At 47.5% G+C, this 24,100-nt stretch overlaps 1 protein-coding gene across 2 annotated transcripts in view; it reads left to right on the forward strand.

Annotated features, from left to right (window-relative positions):
* Window positions 1-1,793: 1,793 nt before the first annotated feature.
* SPSB1 (splA/ryanodine receptor domain and SOCS box containing 1) overlaps window positions 1,794-24,100 on the forward strand; it is a 35,210-nt gene continuing 12,903 nt past the window's right edge. The window contains exon 1 of one of the 2 annotated variants that reach the window (XM_028740733.2): window positions 1,794-2,229. The gene's annotated coding sequence lies outside the window, so the exon portion shown is untranslated. The remainder of the gene's footprint in view (window positions 2,230-24,100) is intronic. The other variant, XM_028740734.2, reaches the window with a different exon arrangement.

Consider the following 24,100-nt stretch of genomic DNA (forward strand, 5'->3'; position numbering starts at 1 on the left):
CCTTGGGTTAAGAAAGTTGCTTCAGGATGAGAACAGAAATTGTGCTCTGGCGGCGCGGCAGCAGCAGGGGGCCTCATTAGCTAAAGTGGTGCTTCAGGTTAAGAACAGTTTCAGGTTAAGAACAGACCTCCAGAACGAATTGAGTACTTAACCTGAGGTACCACTGTATAAAGAATTTGCTCCCAAGAAAAGCATGCACTGAACTGCATTGTAGCCTTGCTGCTTATGGGTTCGATCAACTGCCCATCATCGAGTTTACACTCGGATAAGCATGCTTTGCAATTGTGCTAAGTAGCTGATATACTCAGAGTAGACTCATTGAAATTAATGGTGCTGAGGCAGCGTTGTGTAGTGGTTAGAGTGTTGAACTAGGACACCGAAGACCAGCTGCTGCCTCACAACCTAACCTACCTCACAGCGTTATTGTGGGGATGAAATGGGGGACACACAACCATCTACCCCACCTTGAGCTCCTTGGAGGAAAAGGTAGGCTATAAATGCAGTAAATAAATAAGCCGATGCCATGAATTTCAACGGGCCTACTCTTGAGTAGAAGTTACTTGGATCCGATCTTAAGACTGCAACCCGATCTGCATTGGTAACTTGGAGGCAAGTTCCACGAAGCGACGGAGGGGCTTACTCCCGAGTAAACCGGCTTAGTTCTGTGCGCCGTGTGAACCTACCTTGAGCGCCGACATTCCTAAAACCTTTATTCCCACGTAAGGGTGTGCCCTTTCGGATGACTTTGACGGTGACTACGGCGATTATTATTATCGATCTCATTTAAAAAATCGTTTCCCACGGAGCATCTCATCAAAGCAATTAAGCTCGCCACGCAAGAATACCATCCAGAAAACAGTTAATTACTATCAATTTCCTCTGTGAATCGTTTCCCACGGAACATCTCAGACCAGTTGTTTCCGCCACAAAAACACCTCGCCGGCAATTGCACCTCTGAAAAAAACAAACTGGAACTATTTGCATAGAATGAAAACAACAGCAACAATCGCCCACGCCAGAGATGGACAGCGTGGCGCCCACCCGATATTGCTCGGTTCCCCGAACGCCTAGCGGTACCCCAGCGGGTTGCATGACCAGTAGTCAGGGACGGTGGGAGTTGTAGTCCCAATATACCCCTGGAGTATGCACTCCTAGTCCTTTATTCTATCCCACCTTTTTCTCCCAAAGTGCTAAAGTAGGATGGCATGCTTCTTCCTCCAACCCCCCATTTAATCTCCACAACCCTGCAGAGAGGCAGTGGCCGGTCCAAGGTCCAGTAAACTTCATGGCCAAGTGGGAGATTTTGAACCCAGCCCCCCCCCCAGCTCCTAGTCCTGGGAACTGTAGTTTCCCTCGGAGTTACAATTCACAGCACCCTTAACAAACTACAGTTCCCAGTGGGGGGGGGGGTTGGGAAGGGAGCCATGTGCTTTCAGTGTCCTTGATTTATTTTACTCATTTATCACATTTCTGTCCCACCTTTTCCTCCCAAGGAGCTCAAATTGGCCTATATGCGTCTTACCCAGTGGGCTTCATGGCCGAGGGGGCCGGATTTGAACCCGGGACTCTAACCAGTGCACCGTACTGCCTTTCATAGGCCGGGATTGCTTCAACATATGCTGCAATTCCCAGCTGACGCGTAAAGATGAACTCGTGCGGTTCCCATAGGAGTTTTACTCCCGGGGAAGGAAACGTGCGTGTATTGCATCGCTGGGATCCAGTCCTTTGCAATCGCCCGGCCCCTCCCCTCCTGCGCCCTGCCCTCTTGGTCTCCTTTAAGAGGAGGAGCTGGGCCGGGCAGCTGGGAGGTTATTTGGAGCCCATGTGACGCGACGCTGCTCGGCTTCTTAGTAGCGGAGACTCTGGCCTGGCGTCGGATTCAAGGCGGGGAGCGCTGGGAGTGAAGGCGATCCGAGAGACCCGGGGCTTCGCTGCCGCCTTCGTCGTCCACCGAGTTTGCAACCCACCCCGAGGTACATGCTCCGAGCTCGTGTGCATGCAAGCACAGAGAGAGAGAGAGATTTGCAATATTGCTCGCAAGACTCTTTGGCCGCTTTGTTCAGGGTAGGAGGAGGGAAAAGAACCCAACTGTCCTGCAACCGCAGAGTTGACGAGAAGCCTTATTTTGCAACCCCCGCCAACAAAACCTCTGATCTACGAGCAGGCTTCGGGAGGAATAATAATTAAAAAAATCTACCTCGGAATGGTGTGCTCCGGATTTGTTGGGAGGTAAGACCGGAAAGTGGTGGGATATATCCGCGAAAGGGAGTTGTTTTTCCCCCTACCCCTCCCTGTTCCTGTAAACTTGGAGTCTCTTGATTCGGAGTCGCTGCCCCTTTAGCTGTGTGTGAATGCAGAAGAGTTTTCATCCTCTCCGGATCAGTGGATTCGCTGAGTGTTTGACTCGCCCTGATGTTGTTGTAAGGGGCTGAAAGCTCTTTAGCAAAATAAAAATGCCCTTTTGGTTATTTCTTTGCTTTTCAAATGGCATAATGTTGAGACAGCAGTCTTGGGCACACTTCCTGGACTCTTAAAAATGTTCTGTCTATGTGTCTTTTTTACTAAGTAAGTAAAGGATCGTTGTATGAATCATTTTGCAGAAAGAAGTGTGGGATAATTTTGGAGCTGACAAACCCTGGGATGCATGTTCCAAAAAGTTGAGCAAATTGGCGATTTGGTGTGTGTGTTTGTTAAAAGCCAGGAAAAACATTTATTTCTTCCTACTCATGGCTGCCTGTACTGTATAACCAATACCTGAAAGCACTTCTAGGAACTTGGGAGCAGCTGCTTTCTTCTAAGTCAGATCTTTGCTCAGTATTGTCTACTCTGGCTGGCAGCTGTTCCTCTAGGGCTTCTGTCTTCCCATCCCCGCCTGGAGAGGCTGAGAATTGTACCTGTGGCATGCAGAGCCGTGTTCTCCCGCTGAGCCACAGTTCTTCACATTGGGAGTTTTGATTCCCATTGATCATAAACCCTCCCATTGAAATTGTAATCAGAAAGGGCATGGCTGGCAGCTGGATCTCACTCTGGGCGTGTAGTTTTTATTAGATCTTAGCACGACTAGATGTGGCAGCGCTTTCACAGATATTTCAGGCATTCTCGAGGTCTCTTAAAACAGTTGCTCTTACAGAAGCAAACTTAACTTGACTCTCAGATGCTCATGTGGGCACTTTTTCCCCTTTCTGCCTGCTCGATCTTCCCATCAACCTTGCGAGGTAGGCCTCTGGGGAGCCACCGTTCGCACCGGTGTCTGGTTTCTGCATCCTATCTGGAACTGGCCTCCTTGAGAAAAGACTTCTGAAAAAGCATTTGGTGCCATCGTCATGTTTCCCAGACCCTGGGAACCTTCCAAACTTCGGATGCTTTTCCATTCTCTCTGTACATCTGGAGAATGACTTGCCCCAGGCCACCCACCAAGCCACTGGGCTGAGCTGGGGATCCAGCTGCCCTGTTGCTGAATCCCTATAGAAAGGGGCTTGGAAATATCTCCGTGGGCTTTGCTTGTTTGGGGCAGGAGTGGAGTGAAGGGAGGAGAAGAACCAGCATTTGAGAAGTTGGAGCCTGCCTGATTGCTTTTGCAAAAGCATTTGCTGTTACCCAGGAGCACCAGATGTTTTTGTTTAGACCGCAGCTCCCATCAGCTTGGGGCCTGTTCTTCTGCATCCTTTACCTGTGTCCCAAATTGAGCTCATGGGGCAACTGTGTAGCTTGGTGGCAGAGCACATGCTTTTCATGCAGAATGTCCCACTTTCAACCCCCTGTCTCTCCAGGCAGGCCTGGGAGAGAAACTCTGTTGGAAATCCTGGTGAGCTGCTGCCGGTCAGTGCAGGCAGTGCTAAGCTAGGTCCTGACTTCTCCCAGCAGTTCTGCGAGAGAGAGAGGTTGCAGTGAGCAATTTTCCTGCTCTTGCGCCCTTTATGACACCCCCCCCCCGACTTTGCTTCATTCTCTGAAGTGTGTGTCGGGGGCGGGATCCCTAGCCTGTATGTCTATTTCTATTAATCAGGTTAGCTTTTAGTTGATTCAGTTTGACTGGATCTGCAGGTAAGGGTTGTTTTTTACAAAGAAGTTCAGAAGGACAAAGCGTAAAAAAGGTATTTACATCACAGATAGCCAATGTGGTGACTTAGAGGTGTTGCAGGACTACAACTCCCATTGCCCCTGACTATTGGCCATGCTGACTGGGGTGGATGGGAGTTGTTAGTCCACCGCCATCGGAAAGGTAGCAGATTCCCTCGCTGCGAGAAGCCAGGTTACAGGGAACCAGGCAGAGGGCCTTCTTGGTGGTGGCACCTGCCCTGTGGAACGCCCTCCTACCAGATGTCAAAGAGAAAAACAACTACCAGGCTTTTAGAAGACATCTGAAGGCAGCCCTGTTTAGGGAAGCTTTTAATGTTTAATAGACTATTGTACAGTGGTACCTCAGGTTACAGACTCCGCTAACACAGAAATAGTACCTCAGGTTAAGTACTTTGCTCCAGGATGAGAACAGAAATTGCGCGGCGGCAGCGTGGTGGCAGCGGGAGGCACCATTAGCTAAAGTGGTACCTCAGGTTAAGAACAGTTTCAGGTTAAGAATGGACTCCAGAACGAATTAAGTTCTTAACCCGAGGTACCACTATATTTTAATATTCTGTTGGAAGCCGCCCAGAGTGGCTGGGGAAACCCAGCCAGATGGGCAGGGTATAAATAATAAATTATTATTATTATCATTATTCTCGGCCATGTTTGATTAAATTAAAAGTCAGAGCAGGCACTCGTGCAGAGACACAACAGTGAGCCTCCTTTTTCTGGATGGTGCTCCCAGCTCCAAGGAGCCTTTAGACCAGAACCTGTGGACCCTCTGGGTGCTGCTGAACTAAAACTCGCACCATTCCTGACCATTGAGCATGCTGACTGGGTCTGATGGGAATTGGAGTCCAACATTAGGAGATCTAAAGTTCCCCACTCCTAATTTAGATGGTAAGGAAAGGCATTCCTTTATAGATGTGAAGGCAGGGATGCCTCTCCTAGGACAATACCTTGAATTACTTGCATTGGGGGGAGGGAATCTGCCTGATTTTAGGGGAGCTTCTTGAAAGTTTTTTTCTATTCACCTAGTACCTGAGGTTTTTTTAAAACATCACAGCCCTATCCCCCCCCATATTACATATTTAGAGAGAATATATATTGTATTTCTCATATAGCTATAGAAAATACATTTGTTTTGTAAAAAAAACAAACCATAGTATGGAAAACCATAGCTTCTGCCCTTGAGGTGTGTGTCCAATGAAAGTATTCTGCTAGGACCCAGTGCTTTGCCAGTGGTGCCTTTGCCAACCTGGTGCCCTCCAGATGTTTCAGAGGTGAGCGCCCATTGGGGTGGGTGATATCAGGTTTGCTGCATCATGATGTATCACCAGCTAAACATGGTTCAATGGAACAATGTAGAGGCGAGTCCATCAGCTGTGTCATCTGAGGCTGATGGAAGTTGTGGTCCAAAACATCTGCACCACATCTGGCTGAGCTGGCCCTGCATGTAGTATAAGGAAGACTGATCTGTCTATTAGGATGCTCCCAGGTTCAAACTCCAGTGTTTCCAGGTAGGGCTGGGAAAGAGTCCTGGCTGAAACCCTGGTGAGCTGCTGCCAGCCAGTGTAGACAATATTGAACTAGATGGACAACTTGCCTGACTTGGTATAAGGCAGTTTCCTATGTTCCTTGAAACCTTTTGCCCAAATCACTACCTCTTTCTCTCTGCCTTCCAAACATTATTCTCTGAACCGCCCTGAGACCCCCAGGTATAGGGGTGGTATATAAATTCTATTATTATTTATTTATTTATTTATTTATTTATTTATTTATTTATTTATACCGTATTTTTCTGTGTATAACACGCCCCCATGTATAAGACGCCCATTTTTGGGGACTCCAAATTGAGAAAATGGAGGGAGATTGTATCAGTATAGAAGACGGCCCATGATTTTGAACAGAATTTTTAAATTTAAAAAACCTAGTCTTATACACAGAACTTCTTGTGAAAATGTGGTCTTATACACGGGACTTCTTGTGAAAATGTGGCTTCTATTTTTTAAAAAAAATATTTATTAAAGTTTCAAAATGTTACAAAAATAAGAAGGAAAAAAGAAAATACAAAGTACAGAAAAATAAAAACAGTCAATCTTTCCATATCTTGTCTTTCGTTTGCTTATTTCCCTGACCTCCTCACACCCCCCTTTTTTGTATTCCAGTTCAATTAGTTAATTCAGCAAATCCTTTCCCTCTTTGTTTTTATCTTAATCCTTTATCTTAATATATTATGTGGCTTCTAATGTTTTATTTTTTTAAAATTTGCCGTTCTGCTGTTAGGTTGTCTCTAACTTTTAAGTCCTGCTCCAAGTAGACCCATTGAAATGAATGGGGCTAGAGGTGGTTCCTGGCCATTCATTTTGAGGGGTCTGCTAGTGAGTAGGACTAGCACTGAGTACAGCCGGTTGTCTCACCCGTCTTGCAGTGCTGACCTGATGAAGGTGCCAGAGGCCATTCTTCTCGTGAGAAATTTGCACCTGAGGGTTGGGAGGGCGCCCTGTAATTGTCCCCAACGATTAGCTGCAGGGTTGAGCAACAGCATGCTTTGTTTTATCGGTAGGCCGGGGCAATTAGCGTGTTGCAGAGAAACACTTCCCAGCCAGAGGTCAGGGTGTTCTGCTCCGGAACGCAGGTGATGTCGCTTCAGCTTTCAGAGTAAAACAGAAACAAACAAAAGTCCGTCCTCGAAGGGAGAGCAGTATTTCTTTAGTGTGTGCTGAGTCACAGAGGGGTCCCGGTGACAGATCTAAGAAATCTTCTGGAGAAAGTATGCTATGCAGCCAATTTTGCGATGCGCCCAAGTCACAGCAGCACAGGAAACTTGCCTTCTATTGAGTCAAGCGATTGGTCCACCTAGTTCAGTCTCATCTACACTGACCGGGAGAGGCCCTTTCAGCTGGGGCAGAGAAATCCTGGTTCTGAGAGCTGCCTGGGAAGCTGGCGTGTTGTACGTTCACTTACAAGCGCAGGGTGTCTCTGGCCCTCCAAGCCTTTCTGTGTGGCCCCTGGAATTCTCTCCAGGCCACGCCCCTCGTCACACTCTCCATAGGAACTAGGAAAAGCTTGAAGTACTCAGACTCTTGGTCCATCTAGCTAGCTCTATTGGGGGCGAGGGAATCCTTTCTCTTCCTGTAACTTCAGGTCTGGCAGTAGACGCATTTAAATAAAACCTGAAAAGGCCTTTGTCTTAGAATTGGAGAACAGCATGTCTTATCCGAGGAACAAGACAAGTGTGCTAATTTATTACTAGGAAGCAAGATGCGATCTTCGGTTCGTTCTTTCTCTCTCCCTATCCTGTCCTGTCCCGAACCCAGATGACCCCAGTTTCCTCGTGTGACTTGCAGGGCCTCTAATTGCTTCTGTGCTTGGTTCCCCCTCTTCCTCTATACTGTCTTGTGCAACGCATGGCTCTGGGCGGGGTGTGCACCCTCCTCCAGCGCACCATGTACAATGCTCAGTGCAAGTGGCGCTCTTAAACCTGTCAGATGAACTGCTCACATTAGCAGATGGGGTGGGGGGCGTAGGCGTCAGGCCAAAGGGGGCCCATGTAGCCAGGACCCTGTCCTCACAGTTGCCAGCCCCATGCCGCAGTGGGAAACACGACCTGAGCGCATCAGAATTCTCCCCACCTGTGATTCTCAGCAAGCAGGGTTCAGAGGCACTGAGTGCAGGTTGATCAAACATAGCCATTGTGGTCCATAGATTTCTCCACGGACCTCTGTAATCCTTTAAAGCCATCACTACATGTCAAGGGAGGAACGCGGGTGGCGCTATGGGTTAAACCACAGAGCCTAGGACTTGCCGATCAGAAGGTTGGCGGTTTGAATCCCCGCAACGGGGTGAGCTCCCATTGCTCGGTCCCTGCTCCTGCCCACCTAGCAGTTCGAAAGCACGTCAAAGTGCAAGTAGATAAATAGGTACCGCTCCAGCGGGAAGGTAAACGGCGTTTCCGTGCACTGCTCTGGTTCACCAGAAGCGGCTTAGTCCTGTTGGCCACATGACCCGGAAGGTGTACGCCGGCTCCCTCGGCCAATAAAGCGAGATGAGCGCCACAACCCCAGAGTCGGTCACAACTGGACCTAATGGTCAGGGGTCCCTTTACCTTTACCTTACATGTCAAGGGAGTGAATTCCGTAACCATGCGCTGTGCTAAAAAACAAAAGCCTGTCATGGATTTCCCACAGTCCAGCTTCATTGAATGATCCTAATCTTATGAGGGAGAAGCACGTCTCTCCGTTTTTCATGTAGATCTTTACTAAACCTTGATTGTGTGGGTGTGTCTGTCCTGACCTGTTCATTTATAACCTGTCTCTTTCTCCAAGGAGTTAAAGGCGGCGTGCATGGTTCTCCCCCTCCTCATTTAATCCCCACACAATAACTCTGTGAGGCAGGGATTGGCCCAAGGTCACACTCAGGGAGCTTCATGGCCACTTGGGGGATTTGAATCCTGATCTCCCGAGTCCCAGTCCAATAATGCAACCAACTGCACTTTAATAAAACCTATGGGGGAAAACCAAAACAAACTCCAAGCTCCCAGAATCCTTTGGGGGGGAAGCCATTGCTGCTTAAAGTCACATGACATTGTTTTAAGCATAGAGTGCAGATGGGCAACTGGAGGGGATTTGAAGGAAGAGTCGCGCTTCCATGGAAAAGCAAAAGCGGGGGGAATGTTTGGAGGCTGCGGCTGACACGTTCCAAACGAATTTCTGTCTTGTCTCTTCTTGCTTCTTAAATGCACACTTATGGCAAGGAATCGTGCATCCCAGACTCAATAGTGCAGCAGCCGTGAACAGTGACCCTGCTGTGCCATCTGCAACTTTGGCTGTGGCTGTGGCTGTGCTCTTGTGTTGTTGTTTTTTTGGCAGGGGGAGGTTTGTTCAGTCTTGCTTCAATGCATCCCTGCAGAAGAACGCAAGAAGAGCCTGCTGGATCAGGCCAGTGGCCCATGCAGTTCAGCATCCTGTTCTTTCAAAGGCCATGCACGTTTCCCACTGAAACATCTGGACCTGATCAGAAGACATCACTCTCCCCTGGTTTCCAGCATCTCGTATTCGGAAGCATTCCTGCCTCCAACTACGGAGGGTAAAGTTTAACCATCCTGGCTAGTAGCCGTCAATAGCTTTCTCCATGAATTTGTCTAAGCCACCCTGGCTAGTGGCCATCCTTGTGGGAGGGAGTTCCACAGTTGAACAATAAGTCATTTTTTTATCTGTCCCGAATCCTCCATTATTCAACCTCGCTGGATGTCCACAATTTCTTGTGTTACGATAGAGAAATAAAAACTTGCTCCCTATCCACTTTCTCTGCACTGCCACCTCTTCTATCATGTCATCTCTTACTTGCCTTTGAATCTACTTAGAGACGCAACAGGCTTGGAATAACCATCAAACGAAGCTGGGAGTTCCCAAAACTGTGGTTCAGAGACCACCAATGGCCCACAAGCTTCATTCAGGGGGTCTGTGGCACGCCTGCATCAAATATTTGTATTAGATTTCTTATACCTTGAATTTTATTGCATCACAATTTGATTTGCGGGATGCACATCGTAATGCGATAAGACTGCAATATATGGGAAATAAAAGGAGCAATAAAAAATGCAGTTAGAAATCATACAGTGCCTAGCATAGAGTGTTACAACTATTACAGCAGGCGGCAAAATTGTTAAGTCATTCACTAAGACCACCTGCAATTTTCAAGTGCTTTGTGGGCGCAGAAAAGTTTGAGAACTGCTAGGCTAGGTCCTCTCCCCTTGGTTTTGCTTTTCTACAAAGATTTTTGGTGGGAGGCATTCGCACAATAGAAAATAGTCCACTGTAGACAAAACAATGAAATGGTAAGTCCTTTATAACAATAAGCAGCAAGATATTTTTAAAAGGAACATCAACAGGTGGTTGTGATGGAGTTCTATTGCAAACATCTGCAGATGCGTCAGGGATATTAATTAGAAGCTAATGTGAATTCAGGAGGGGCCATAGCTCAGTTGGTAAAGCATCTGCTTTGCAGACAGAAGGTCCCAGGTTCAATCCCTGGCATCTCCAGGTAGAACTCGGAACTTCTCCTGCATGAAACCCTGGAGAGCTGCTGCCAGCCAGTGTAGGCAGTACTGAGTTAGGTGGACCGACAATCAGACTCAGCATAAGGCACCTTCCTATGTTCTTAATAAATATGGTGTTGAAAGACTAAAAGAGAGCAGCAAGCCAGGTGAATCAGCAGCCCCAAGCAGTGTGGCACCACCACCAAGAAGCCATTGCCTATTGTGCCTATGAATGTCTATGTCTATGAATGCCAGTTTTTGTGTGGTGCATGGACTGCTCTGCAGATCCTTCTGCTAGAGTTTGCAACAAATTACATCAGGCAGCTTTTCTTCTGGTAAATGCCTGATGCTAAACCATGGTTTGTTTAAGCTGTGGTTTATTTTAACAGACCATGTTTCTCCAAGGTTTGGGTTGTTTTCCAGCTCCTCGTGCCTTTGTAGTTTGGCGTGAGTCTGTTGCAGGATGGGGGGGCCATTGTTAAGGGATGGTTTTGGGTTCACATGTAACAACTCAGCCAATTAGGCAAATCAAGAGTCATCAACTGACAACAAGCCATGGTTTGAGACTGTGGTTTGTTAGCAGTAAGCAAGCCATAGCTAAGCTCATGGGTAGGCAAACTAAGTCCCGGGGGCCAGATGAGGCCCAATTACCTTCTAAATCCGGCCGGTGGATGGTCCGGGAATCAGCATGTTTTTACATGAGTAGAATGTGTCCTTTTATTTAAAATGCATCTCTGGGTTCTTTGTGGGGCATAGGAATTTGTTCATCCCCCCCCCCCCAAAAAAAATATAGTCTGGCCCCCCACAAGGTCTGAGGGATGGTGGACCAGCCCCCTGCTGAAAAAGTTTGCTGACCCCTGGGCCTAAGCTATTGGTCAGGGTTCATGCATGGCAGTAAGCTGTAGTCTAACAAACCATTGTTTAGTGTGGCATGCAAACCAGGCAACTTGGTTGGTTGGCAGGCTCACCATACTTCCATTTTAAGTCTCCCCCTTAAAAATAAATGATCCCACTGTTTGTGGAACAGAGGCTTGTTTATAGTTTAAAGTATCCCTGAAGCAGAGCATTAACTTGCATGAGTCTCACCCTTGGGCCATCTAACCCAGTGCTGTCTGCTCTGACAGGCAGCGACTCTCCAAAGTCTCGGGTAAACAGTCTTTCCTGGCACCTGTTATATGATCATCTTAACCAGAGACAAGAGGACTGAACCTTCAACCTTTGCTATGCAAAGCAAGTGCTTTGCTGCTGCTGGGGCACGGAGCCCATTTACTGCTTAGCAAAGTGAATTTCCAAGGTGATGGATGCGAGGTGCTAAGAGCTCTTGAAAGCTGAGCGCTTTCCTGCGGTTGCACATGGAGCACTCAGTCAGCTTCCTGAGAACATTACCTTTTGAGTTCCTTTCTTTTGCTTTTTCTTTTTAATGTATGCAAGATTCCAGCCTTTATTGATTAAAACAAAGACCTATGGAAGCATGTGAGTGTGTGCAGGCATGCTAAACTGAATTCCTGCTGGATACGATTTTGATGCCTTGCCCTGAGGTTATTGGCATCTGTCTGTCTTGACAACGGAGGAGCGCTCCTTTTGGGGGTGAATCTGTTGGAAGGTTGCAACCTGCTGTGGATGTAGAGATTGAGACAGGAGAGACATGTTTTGTTGCAGCCGGGACAAATGAAAGCATCTTGTGCTGCTGCAGATGCACCATGGCGTTTGTCTCTGCACTCCTCTCAGCGATCGTTCCTCCTTCAGTCAGCAAGAATAAGGATGTTGTTGCTTTCTGCAAAATAAGCTGGATTTTGCCACCCTGCCAGCACAGATTTGTCTCACCGTTGTGCAAGAATCTTTTCTTGCAGTTGTGATTGTTCTGGGTTGCCAATGCATATGCGAATCGGCCTTAATTTCCCCCCCTTTCCAGTGCGCCATGCTCACTAAAAAAAAAATAAACCCGATCGCTGCAGCCATCAGAATTTCCGTTCTTTGGTTCTACAGGCACAGGTGTTGAGCAGAGCGCTTTATTCCTTTGGCTGGGGACAGCACACTGCTGTGTAAACAGTGTCCGCTTACAGGCCATCTCTCTAGAATGCAAAAGGTCACTCACAGCAACGGCTTGGAAACAAGATCAGGCAAGTTCGTGCTGTGTGGGGCTGTGGTTGCGACAAGCCCCTTAGTTTCAGGACAGGGGCTCCCACTCAGGATGCCCTAGCCTTGATCTTGCCCCCTGGCAAAGACCATGTGGTTTGTCTTCTACACTGATTTCTATCTCAGCAGTAATTTTACAACAACCCTGTGAGGTATGGCATTATTCTGTCCTTAGGCCCATGATGCAGTGTGATTTCTGAAGCTGTATAGGTGTGGCTCCATAATAGTGTCTGTCAATCTGAACTCTTTCGGTGGTTTATCACTGTAGATTGTGGCATCAGTGCAGTTGGTTTCATTTGGTATCATGTACCCCCCCAGTTAGCTTTCTTGACCCTGGTATCAGGCCTTATCCTAAAATGCATCCTGGAAGCCTTTCTGATCTCTTAAGACTTTATGTAAAGATGAGCGCGGTGATCTTGTGTTACTAGCAAAATTTAATTTGTGTTTCCTGTAAGAAGAATGGGCTCCACATATAGACAATAGTAAGATAAACTTTGAACTTGGCAAACAAAGATAATCAGTTAGTCATTTCTCACTAGGATTATATTATTTCAACTATCAGCTAAGTAAGGTAAACAGAATAACTAGCAGACAGGTACTTTTAGGAAATGGACAATAGAACAAAGGAACAAAATACGGTACTTATCCAGAACAAATTACGGTACTTATCCCAGATATCTTATATTGCAGGCTTCCTCAACCTCTGCCCTCCACATGTTTTTGAGACTACAGTTCCCATCATCCCTGACCACTAGTCCTGCTAGCTAGGGATGGTGGGAGTTGTAGGCAAAAAACATCTGGAGGGCCGAGGTTGAGGAAGCCTGTTATATTGCAACGTTGCTGTCTAATAAACCAACTTTATGGGGTTATAAGATTAAGGGTAAACAAATATCTATCAAAGATGCATAACTCCAGCAAAATGTCCCAGACCTGTTAGTAGTAGTGTGTAGGAATACACACGAGTGCTGGACACACATATAGGTCCAAACATGTACAGTACCTTGTAACAGCTCTTCCATACTGCCTCACAGGAACTGCAGAGGATCCTCTGGAAGTAGAAAATAGGGTTTCTTTGAAATCAAGGGTGCTTTGTTTTTAACAGCAGAAGTTCTAAATCCTGATTTTTAAGAGTATCTGGATTTTGCGTGTGTGCAAAATGGGGCATTGGAATCTGCATACGCAGTCCTCATTGCCCAGGCTTGGTCCATCTTTTCCTGTCCTCTTGAGCAAAAGAGGAATATCTTGGCAAAAAAGATATTCACAAAGATGTATACAAAAAAAAAAAAAATCACAAAAAGGTGAGCAAGCTTTCAGGTTCGCTAGGGCTCTTTCTCAAGCTCAATGTTAAGTAAAAAGCAGGAGGGATAATCTGAGAGAAGATGAATATACCCAAGTGCATGTTGGATTAATCTTAAAATAAAAAGGGAGAGGGTCTCTCTCCCCCTTCCCACCCCATATTTTGCTTAACTTCCAGCTTGACAAAGACTCCAGATGAGCTCTGAAGCTTTCTTCTTTTAGGATTCTTTTTAGCTCCTCCTAATAGAGGTATTACTTGATGGGTCTGGATTTTTCTCTTTCTCTCTGTCATGAGCCAACACAGCTAATTTTGTTATCTCTGCCTACCTGGCATCGTGATTTTCTGTAATTGAGTTGCGTAACATTGAAGGCTGATGAAGCAACCTTTTTGGAGTGTGAGTCTTCTGCCCGGACTTCTTGCCTTGAGTCCTCTGGGGGCAGCCTCTTCCCTTGCTGTTTTGGTAGCCGCCTGTCTCTGGTGTGACATACTATTGTGTGGGAAGAAGGGCTGGTGATGGTGCATTGGGGTCTTCCCTCCTTGTAGAGTGTTCAGGGCCTCCTTCGCCTTAATTTTAAATTGGCAAACCGTTTGCCATGCCCCCGACTTGGTTATAGGCTTTCATGCATTATTTGTAGGAGATTGATTGCGCCCTGCTGGCATCACACGTACACAAATTGGGGTTCCAAATTCCTTTGATTCCCTGGTTTTTTTAATTACTGTTTGAAAGGAATGGTTTGTTCACGTGGAATGTGAGCAATGGTTTGTTCATATGGAATGTGAGTGATGGTTTGTTCATGTGGAATGTGAGCAATGGTTTTTCATGTGGACATTTCACCAAGCCACACTAAAGCTTTGGAAAACAGGAAGCAACCTTATACTGAGCCCAGACCATTGGCCCATCTAGATCTGAAGTGTCTGTTTTGAATGGCAGCAACTTTTCAGCGTTTCAGATAAACGCTTTCCCCAGCTTTACATGGAAATGCTAGGGATCAAGCCTGGGACTTTCCGCATGCAAAGTAGATGCTTGACCGCTTAGCTGCAGCCCTTCCTTAGCCATGGTTTGGTGTGATGTCAGGACTAAGCTTAACTAAGACCTCCTAAGTGGTTGACTACAGTAGCCTGCAATTGATGATTCTTTGGTGTCGCTTAAGAGATCATGGCCACTGGTCCCTGGTCCCATCACCTCCTGGCAAATAGAAGGGGAAGGGGAAGAAATGGAGGCAGTGAGAGATTTTACTTCCCTGGGCTCCTTGATCACTGCAGATGGTGACTGCAGTCACGAAATTAAAAGACGCCTGCTTCTTGGGAGAAAAGCAATGACAAACCTAGACAGCATCTTAAAAAGTAGAGACATCACCTTGCCAACAAAGGTCCGTATAGTTAAAGCTATGGTTTTCCCAGTAGTGATGTATGGAAGTGAGAGCTGGACCATAAAGAAGGCTGATCGCCGAAGAATTGATACTTTTGGATTATGGTGCTGGGGGAGACTCTTGAGAGTCCCATGGACTGCAAGAAGATCAAACCTATTCATTCTGAAGGAAATCAGCCCTGAGTGCTCACTGGAAGGACAGATCCTGAAGCTGAGACTCCAATTTTTTGGCCACATCATGAGAAGAGAAGACTCCCTGGAAAAGACCCTGATGTTGGGAAAGATGGAGGGCACAAGGAGAAGGGGACGACAGAGAATGAGATGGTTGGATAGTGTTCTCGAAGCTACCAGCATGAGTTTGACCAAACTGCAGGAGGCAGTGGAAGACAGGAGTGCCTGGCGTGCTCTGGTCCATGGGTCAAGAAGAGTCGGGCACGACTAAATGACCAAACAACAAAAAGAGTGTATGGAGTCAATAATATATATGATGTGTTTATCCCATACTGTTTTTTGTTTGTTTGTTTTTAGAAAAGCACAATTCTACAGTCTTTGTCAAGCACGTTAATAATTCACTCGTGCAGAGCATCTTTTCTACATCTTCCTCCTCCTTGTCTGGGGAGGTCAGCAGGTTAAAGCCCTACCCTTTAACCCCAGAAGTTCTTAATCAGTAGCTCACGATGGGTGCCATGTCGCCACATGCCGACCCCTCACTTTCATTTTGCAATCATAAGGGGCTAGGAACTTGGTGGCTTTTCCTCTTTTTTTAATTAGGCGAAAGCTGAGATTTCTGGAATGTGAATTCCAGGTGCATGTGAACCTGTGGAGGCTCCTTCAGGAACACCAGGCTGCAGCGGGACCTTCTGTAAATTGTGCCACAAAAAAACCCCACCCAGATTAATTTTTTTTTCGCGGCGGCCAGCAGCTCACGGGTGGCTTGCGCAAATGCCTGAGGAGACAGTCTGTAGCAGAACATACTTGTCATGTGGGGATGTGCATTCCATGGAACTGCAAGTTCCCCAGGGATGTGAATTCCAGACTCTTTAACAATAGGAAGTGTTGCTGATGGGTGTCTAAAACCTGGGCATGTCTGTCCAAATCAGTGGGTGCTCGCATTGCTGGACGCTGCCTCACCAGCCCCACCCCCCCTCCTCTGCACATTCCCAGCTCATGATAAGGAATAATCCCCTTTGGCCTGTTGTTCTTGGATGATTTCTAAGTCCTCTTCTCGCTCTTACCCTGGTTGTGACTAATCTGCGTGTCAGTTTCCTGAACAACTTCAAGGAGGGATTCCCCCCCCCTTAATTGGCATTGCTTAGATTGGCAAAAAAAAAAAAAAAAAGCCCCCCCCCGCTTTTAAACAAGGAAGCTTCTCTTAGCAGAGGATAATGTCTCCATGTTGGAAGGTTTTGAGACCCCACCAGTCCTGTACATTTAAAAACAGGATCATGCTGCCTTAAGCATCCATGGCTTCCTTCATTATCCATGGCTTCCTTCATTATCAGTAGTCCCATGACAGCACTACATAGTTGCTTGCACAGGAGGGTTGAGAATTGTGAGAATTGCGGCTTCGTTTTGTCTACTTTCTACATTTTTATCCCACCTTTTTCTCAAGGGAGGCGTACATTGTTCTCCCTGCACATAACTTGTTCAGTCCCCACAACAACCCTGCGAAGCAGGTTAGGCTGAAAGGACGTCTCTTCATGGGCAGCCTCCTGGGGTCTGTGTGTCGGAGGAGGGTGGAGCAAGAGGCAAAAGTGGGCGGAGCAACAGGTAATAACGCCTTAACGCTTTTTGTGGTAGGTTACCTTCCAACCATGGGACGCGGGTGGTGCTGTAGGTTAAGCCACAGAGCCTAGGACTTGCCGATCAGAAGGTTGGCGGTTTGAATCCCCGCGATGGGGTGAGCTCCCGTTGCTCGGTCCCTGCTCCTGCCCACCTAGCAGTTCGAAAGCACGTCAAAGTGCAAGTAGATAAATACCTTTGGCGGGGAGGTAAACGGCGTTTCCGTGCGCTGCTCTGGTTCGCCAGAAGCGGCTTAGTCATGCTGGCCACATGACCCGGAAGCTGCATGCCAGCTCCCTCGGCCAATAAAGCGAGATGAGCACCGCGACCCCAGAGTTGGTCACGACTGGACCTAATGGTCAGGGGTCCCTTTACCTTTACCTTTACCTTCCAACCGGGCAAATACCAGAGGTTTGTATGTGTGCCCACAAGCCAGATCCAGAGGCATGGATCCAAGCCCCTATGCTGTGTATACTTCATGCACTTAAATCACATGGCTTCCTCCCCAGGAGTCCTGGGAGCTGTAGTTTTATCCCTAGCAGTGCTGCACGTCCCAGCATTCTTAAACTACACTTCCCAGAATTCCTTGGGGCAAGTCATATGCTTTAGATGTAGGGTATATGCACAGCCTTCCTTTAAAGAATGCATTATCCCACTAGCATTTTAAATCCTGTGTTAACAAATGCTCTTTACAAATGGGTGTTTGTTTATTCTCTAGCTTCCTGCCTTTCTAGACTGATGCCCTGCAGGTGACAGAAGCATTCCCTCCCCCCTGCTTCACCTTCGCCCCTCCCCTCCTTTCCTCATCCAGGTGTTGCACAGAATTTTTTTTAAAAATGTGACCGGACTGGTCAGGGCAGGGCTGCAACCTTACTTAACAATGCCACTTCCTTATTGTATAAAAACAACAACAAAAGACTTTGTGGGTTTGGATGGCACTTTTAAGATGGCATTATTATTTTTTTCAGCAGCTATGGGGAGTTTCCCAGCCTTTTCCCAGAACCCTGAAATCTAGACACTTTATGTATTTATTTGCATTTATATAATCCCGCCTTTTCCTCCAAAGAACCTAAGGTGGAGTACCTGGTTCTCCCCACTTCTCATTTCATTCCCACAACAACCTTGTGAGGTAGGTTGGGGTGAGAGACAGTCAGTGGCCCAAAGTCACTCAGTGAGCTTCATAGCCAAGAGGGAATTCGAACCCCGGTCTCCCAGGTGTTTTGTCCAGCACTCTAACCGCTGCACCACATTGCCTCCTCCTTTTTTAAACTTTTAACAATGGTCACGTTTTTGCTTTAAGCTAGAAAACTTTGCAGTTTGGGGGTCATGTTGTTCATGTGTGTGCCTTCCACCCAGCTTCTGATATTCCATGTCAACGCTTTGGGTGTTGCTAAGGCACAAATTCTGGCCCCAAACCTTTCCAGAACTTGTATTAGTTTTTCCTTGTCATCTCCCCTCCCCCCCCATGGGTATGTTTTACTTTTAATAATAATAATAATAATAATAATAATAATAATAATAATAATAATAATACGGAAAAGAGTTTGGCAAGATAAAATCACAAATGGGACGTGGTCACTTCCTTGTTCAAGGAAGAAAGTCTAGGGCCCATCTGAACTTTTTTCGCCTAGCTCAGAACTCCCCTAAATCAACCCTGTCCTTTTCTGTTTGAAACAGACCCTCTAGCTCAGTATTGTCTACACCAACTGGCAGCAGCTCTTAAGGTTTCAGGCAGGGAAGATGTCGGGATTTGAACTCAGGACCTTTTGCATGTTAGGCAAGTGAATACATCCAATGAAGCCCATGAAAACTCGCGCCATAAATAACATTGGGAGCAGCCTTATACAGATTGAGACTGATTTAGTTCCCCAGAGCCACCCCACTTCCCTTCCCCCTGAATGTATTATTTGGTTTTAAGGTGTCACAAGACTTTAACAAGTAGCCAGAAAGCCTGGTTTATCGTGCATGTAACCACAGTGTCCTAGCAGGCTCCGATGCTGCAGCGCCGAAACATTTTCCGGGCAAACTCCAACCACAGTGCCAAAGTTGTGTGGCCAAGTTGGTTCTGCAAACCGGTTGTTTGTTTGGCTGCGTCTCCAGTCTGGTGTGAGAAGGCAGATACGAATGACATTCCCCAAATGCACTTGGCCAGCCCTGCATCTCAGAGCGTACAATTAAGTTCCCTCTGCGCTTAAACCCGTGGCTGTGAGTGTGACGCCCACAAGCCTGTTTGGCAACGCCGGTGATCGTTGCTTGCCTGCTGCTGCTGCTGCTGCCTCTCTTATGCAAGCAAGGGGAGTGATGCCAATGGGGAAACCGAGGCCTGCAGTGGCCACTTTCGGTGGACAGTCTTATCAGCTTCCTGGAAAGGGCAGGGTGAGGACGATACTGACCGTGGGTGGTTTTGGGGTTTCTCCCCATGAGATCCGATAGCTGACGGCTTGCCTCCGATGCAAAAGGGTCCAGGCTGGATCTCACTTCTCAGGAAGAGTCGGGTCATTGGCCTGTCTGGCTCAGCGCTGTCCACACTGGCTGGCAGCTGCTCTCTGGAGTTTTGTACGGGGGGGGGGGCATTCCCAGCCTTGTCTGGAGGTGCGGGGGGTAGGGGTGGAACCTGGGACCTTCTGCATGCGAGGCAGGTGTCCTACCACCAAGCTACAGCCCTAACCCACTGGTAGTGGGATTTGGCCTTTCATATTTCAGCAGTGCCCTGTGCAAGGCCAAAATGCAGTGCCCCCTGCTTCTCGCTTTCCATTCTGCACATGCGCTACGCCATAGTGGCGATGCCCTGCAGCACCCCCCACGGCTTAGCGCCAGTGCGGGGGAACCAATTGCACTGCTCTAAATCCACTTCTGCCCCAACCCACAGCTGGGGGCACAAAAATAGCTGGAGACCCACGTTTGGGAAACACAGCTTTAACCGGAGTTCCTTTGTTTCCCAAGCTTGAGTATCCAGCTGTTTTGGACTACAATTCCCATCATCCCTTTCCTCTTAGCTAGGGATTGTGGGAGTTGTAGTCCCAAAACAGCTGGAGAGAGACCCAAGTTTGGGAAACACTGGGTTAAAGGATCAGTAATGGGTACTGGGAACACAGCTTGAAATTCTCCACACACACACACACACACACACACACACACACCACACATTCTGCAGCCTATATATGTATTAATCTTGCAAATTCCAGTTGCATAACACAGTTTTGTCTCGAGGCTGGAGGGAGGGGTGAATTTGCACAATTCTGGTATATGCTAGTAGTCATAGGTTATTGAAGGATAAGGCCTCCTATTGGAATCAGTTTCGCTTGTGTCCTCCCATTTGAGGCATCCGGTTGGCCACTGTGGGAACAGGATGCCATGCAAGATAGGCCATTAGCCTGATCCAGCCTCTTTTTACACTTTGATGGATAGGTGAGCCTTTGGCCTGATCTCTTTAAGGCCTTTCTTGTGTTCTCAGAATGAGCTACACAGGGCACAGGAACCTTGGCCAGCCTTCGCTTTAGCAACCCTTCTGGGCGCTGAGTTTCAGCAGCACTTTCAAGCTTACCTCCATGAGGACTATTAACTTACCTCTTTAAAAAAAGCCAAGAAAGTAGAAATACTATAGGGTGGGGATAAAATTGTGACTTTGGTATGGTCCTAAGGGATCAGCACACCTGGATTGTGTCTTGCCTAAAGATGCTCAAGAAACACTTTCTTTCTGTCCAGTTCTTAATCTGTAAAGAAGCAAATAGTCCAAACAAGGTGTGCAGTTCTCTTCCTCCCATTGCTTTCTGACTCTTTGTTTGGCTGTTGATGCTGCCTCCCAGGAGAACATGCCCTCCACCCACAAACTCCCTAATATACATGTGCATCTGATTACCCAGATATGCATAATTTTAAGGGAATGCCTGTGATGGATGTGTGTAATTAAGGAGTCCTAAATTAGCCACTGGCAGTAGCGAATTGGGTACAAACCCGGCAGAGTTCAGCCCCACCCATGCTCACCCACTTTACATAATGTGTTGGCATAACCCTGGCATGTGCCACAGTAGCCACAGCTACTGGGTAAATTGAGCTTAGTCAGAGAGCAGAAGCCTTGGCAAATAATACAAGGGGAGGCCGCCCATTGTACCGCTGTGTGAGTCGCTGTTCTCTGGGCCAAATTTGCTGCAAATTGGAATAAATGCCCACATCCTGGCTTGGTGCTTCACACTTCCTTCGTCTTGCACACACGCTCCCTGCAGACTTCTGTTCAGCAGTTCTGTTCTGTAGGGTTGAATCCAGTGCTTGCCCTACTCATGAGTAGTCCATTAATTTCAGTGTGCCTACTCTGAATGCAACCCATGGACTGCAAATAGTAAATTCATAAAGGGGGAGGCTGCCCATTGCATCTCTGTACAGGTCCCTGTTTTCTGAACTTGTTTTGTTGCAAATAGCTGCAGAGTAATGCACTGGAGATAATTAGCTATTCCAGCAGCATGACTTAGCTGGAGGCAACCCACAGACTAAGAGTAAATCCATCAAGGGGAAGGCTGCCCATTGCAGCTCTTTGTGAGTCCCTGTTCTGCAGCAAACGGGAAGAAAGGACCCGATAGTGCCTTAAAACCTGGCTGTGAGTGCTTTGCACTTTCTTTGCAGCGCACACAATTTCCTGGGTATCGTGTGAGCTGGCCTTTCCACTTCCAATTCGGAGAGAGCGGCGCTTCGCCACTGCCAGAAGCTTAGGGGAAAACGCTGGTCAAAGAACACAAGTTATGTAACATCCCCAGGGCGATCTTTCCCGACCTCCTTTTTTAAAAAAGTTCTTAGCAGAGGAAGACGGCCAGAATCTTGCCTTCCCTGTTTACTGGCTAGGTCAGTGGACTGCTACCTCTGCCATCAGCCTTGCTGAGGATGGGTGTGGGTGGGAAGAACAGCTCTATTTTCTCTCCGGACGGATCCGTGTCAAAAGAGCCATCTTTCACCTTGGCCTGTGTCTGCAGGGCTTGGAAGATGCGTTGCCTGCTTCTGTTTCCTGTGTTGCTAGAGCGTAGAAGGGTTTTTCCACACAGCTTTTATAGTGTTTTCAAAAAGGTCGGCTCGCTGTTTCCCTTTCGCTCTCGCTGCCCGGCTCCAGAGGGCCAGAAGTCGCCAACTTCTTAATCGGGTATTTGCTGCCTTAAACAGGAAGATGGTGGTTCTTGTGGATTTGTTGCTGCTTTGCTAAAGGGGCCGAAAGCTCTAGATTTTGGGATGTTTTGCAGTTAATCTGTGAAGCATAGCCATATAGGCACAATTTCTGATTACTGTGGCATTATGTTCTGACTTCCGTGGTGAGTGGTTCCCCAACCCAAGTCTGCTTTGCAGAGTGTATGTGTGAGAGGGGGGCCAGATGATTTTTTCCCCTACCAGCTTTGGGGATGGGGGTGTCACTTTGTGTGATGTAAAACATACCCAAAGTTGTGCTTATGTGCATTCCCTCCCCCCACTCGTGGCCTGCATAGAAACAATTGTGATTTTGCATAGCTGATTTTGATGCAAGGTATAAGACGTTTCCTCACCAGGGACTAGAATGCTGGATAGCTTGAAATCAAATTTAAGCAGCTGTCAAGGCTTGTCCTCGCCAGGGACTAGAATGCTGGATGATTTGGGATTTTTCAAGCAGCTATTCCTGAAGGGGTGCCCTTTTAATTGCAGTTGGCGACCCATTCCACTGTGTCAGGTGCTGGTATGGTTGCTCGAGAGCAAACAGGCAGGACTCCAACCTGTCTTTTCCAGGCTTTATTGTCTGTACAAACTATTTACATTGCAGAGCGTCGCAAGTCCATGTCTGCTCAGTCGCTAGCAGAATCTGGGAGTGGGTGGTCCTTATACCTGCCCCAGCATAACAGTCGTGTGACCCCCGTCCTTCTCCTCCCCTCTCTGTGCCCAAACCTACTGCGCAGAGTGGGCGCTGGCAAAGGGGGACTTGCCTCCCCTCCGCTTTCCTCAGGCTCGGTGTTGAGGCTCTCCCTAGCATCTTCTGATCCCTGCACCCCTTCCCCACTGGAGGGGGGCTTCCCTCCTCACCAGAGGAAGAACTGCTTCGCAAGATTTTCAGAGGCTCCCTGTAACACAACTGCCCTTCCACCTCTCGCCTCTGAGCTGATGGAAGTTCCCTGACACATTGCTTTGGTTGAGTCTTGCTTCCTGGCTTCTCCTAGAATAATCATAGCAAATTCCGTGTTCAGGATTGAAAATAACACGACACTGTTATGTGAACCTGTTGTGAGGCCTCACCCAGGATGGCTGTGTCCCCTTCTGTCATTGCACCTTTTTTTAAAAAAAAGGTATTGTACACCTGCCAGTCAGTGCAGACAAAACTGAGCTATTAATACTTGGTATTAAGGCAGCTTCTATGCTCCTATATCATAAGAGAAGGGCTGTAGCTTAATGGTAGAGCATCTGCTTTGCATGCAGAAGGTCCCAGGCTCAATCCCCACCAGCATCACCTGGTGGGCAGTTTTTGAAATTCCCCAGGTGCCAGGGGTCCCTGAGGATCATCTAGTCCAACCCCCTGCAATGCAGGGATATGCAGCTGTCCCATACGGGGATCAAACTGGCAACTTTGGTGTTATCAGCACCGTGCTGTAACCAACTGAGCTACGAGGTTTGGAAATCTTTGAAGTGATCCATGAGGACTACTGCCCCTTGCCAAACAAATCTCGCAATCGCTCCTCTCCCTGCCTACCCACCCTGCAAAAAAAATCTTGGCTGTTAAAGTTTGTATTTGGAAGGGGCTCTCATAACAGGGGACTTTCCTTTTTGAAGTTTCCTGGCTTAGCTTGGGCAGGGTTTTTGTCTGCTGTTTGGACAAGCGTTGCTTAATCCGCTTCATAAGATTCCCGGAACTGTCCCAAAAAGCTCTCATTTCAACAAAGGAAATCTGGGGGAAAGGCTAAAAGTCAAACTAAGGCCCCACTTTTCCTGGGACACCCTTCGAAGCCTCCACGGGCGATGGGCTGGCGACCCCTGATGGGAACCCAATAAAAATAACTTGAATTGAAACTGCTGCCTGGCTCATCTACCCTGGATCCTCCTTTCACTCCTGTGGGGTGTTCCTGACCCCCAAGAGTATAACAGGATATACTGCAGTACCACTACCCTTGATAGTCGCAGAAGGGCTTTGACCGGAATTGTGGGTGCCCCATGCGACAAAAAGTAAAACCGTGCCTCTGTAAGAGGCAAGAGCAGTGACTCATACTGAGGGGCAACAGGCAGCCACCTCTCCACAGGTAACTTTATGTACGGTATTGGTTGCAGTTGACCCAGTGCGGAGCTATGGGGATGGAATTTGCCATTGCACCATCAGCGAATGCTGACTGGAAAGATGTGCAATATCCAGGAACAGCAATTCGTGCAGAGGTGTAATGGACAGCCTTGTCAGTCTGATTGTGTTTCTTGTTTTTAAAGAAAG

This window comes from Podarcis muralis, chromosome 7 (assembly GCF_964188315.1).
Source record: "Podarcis muralis chromosome 7, rPodMur119.hap1.1, whole genome shotgun sequence".
NCBI classification, from domain to species: Eukaryota; Metazoa; Chordata; class Lepidosauria; order Squamata; family Lacertidae; genus Podarcis; species Podarcis muralis.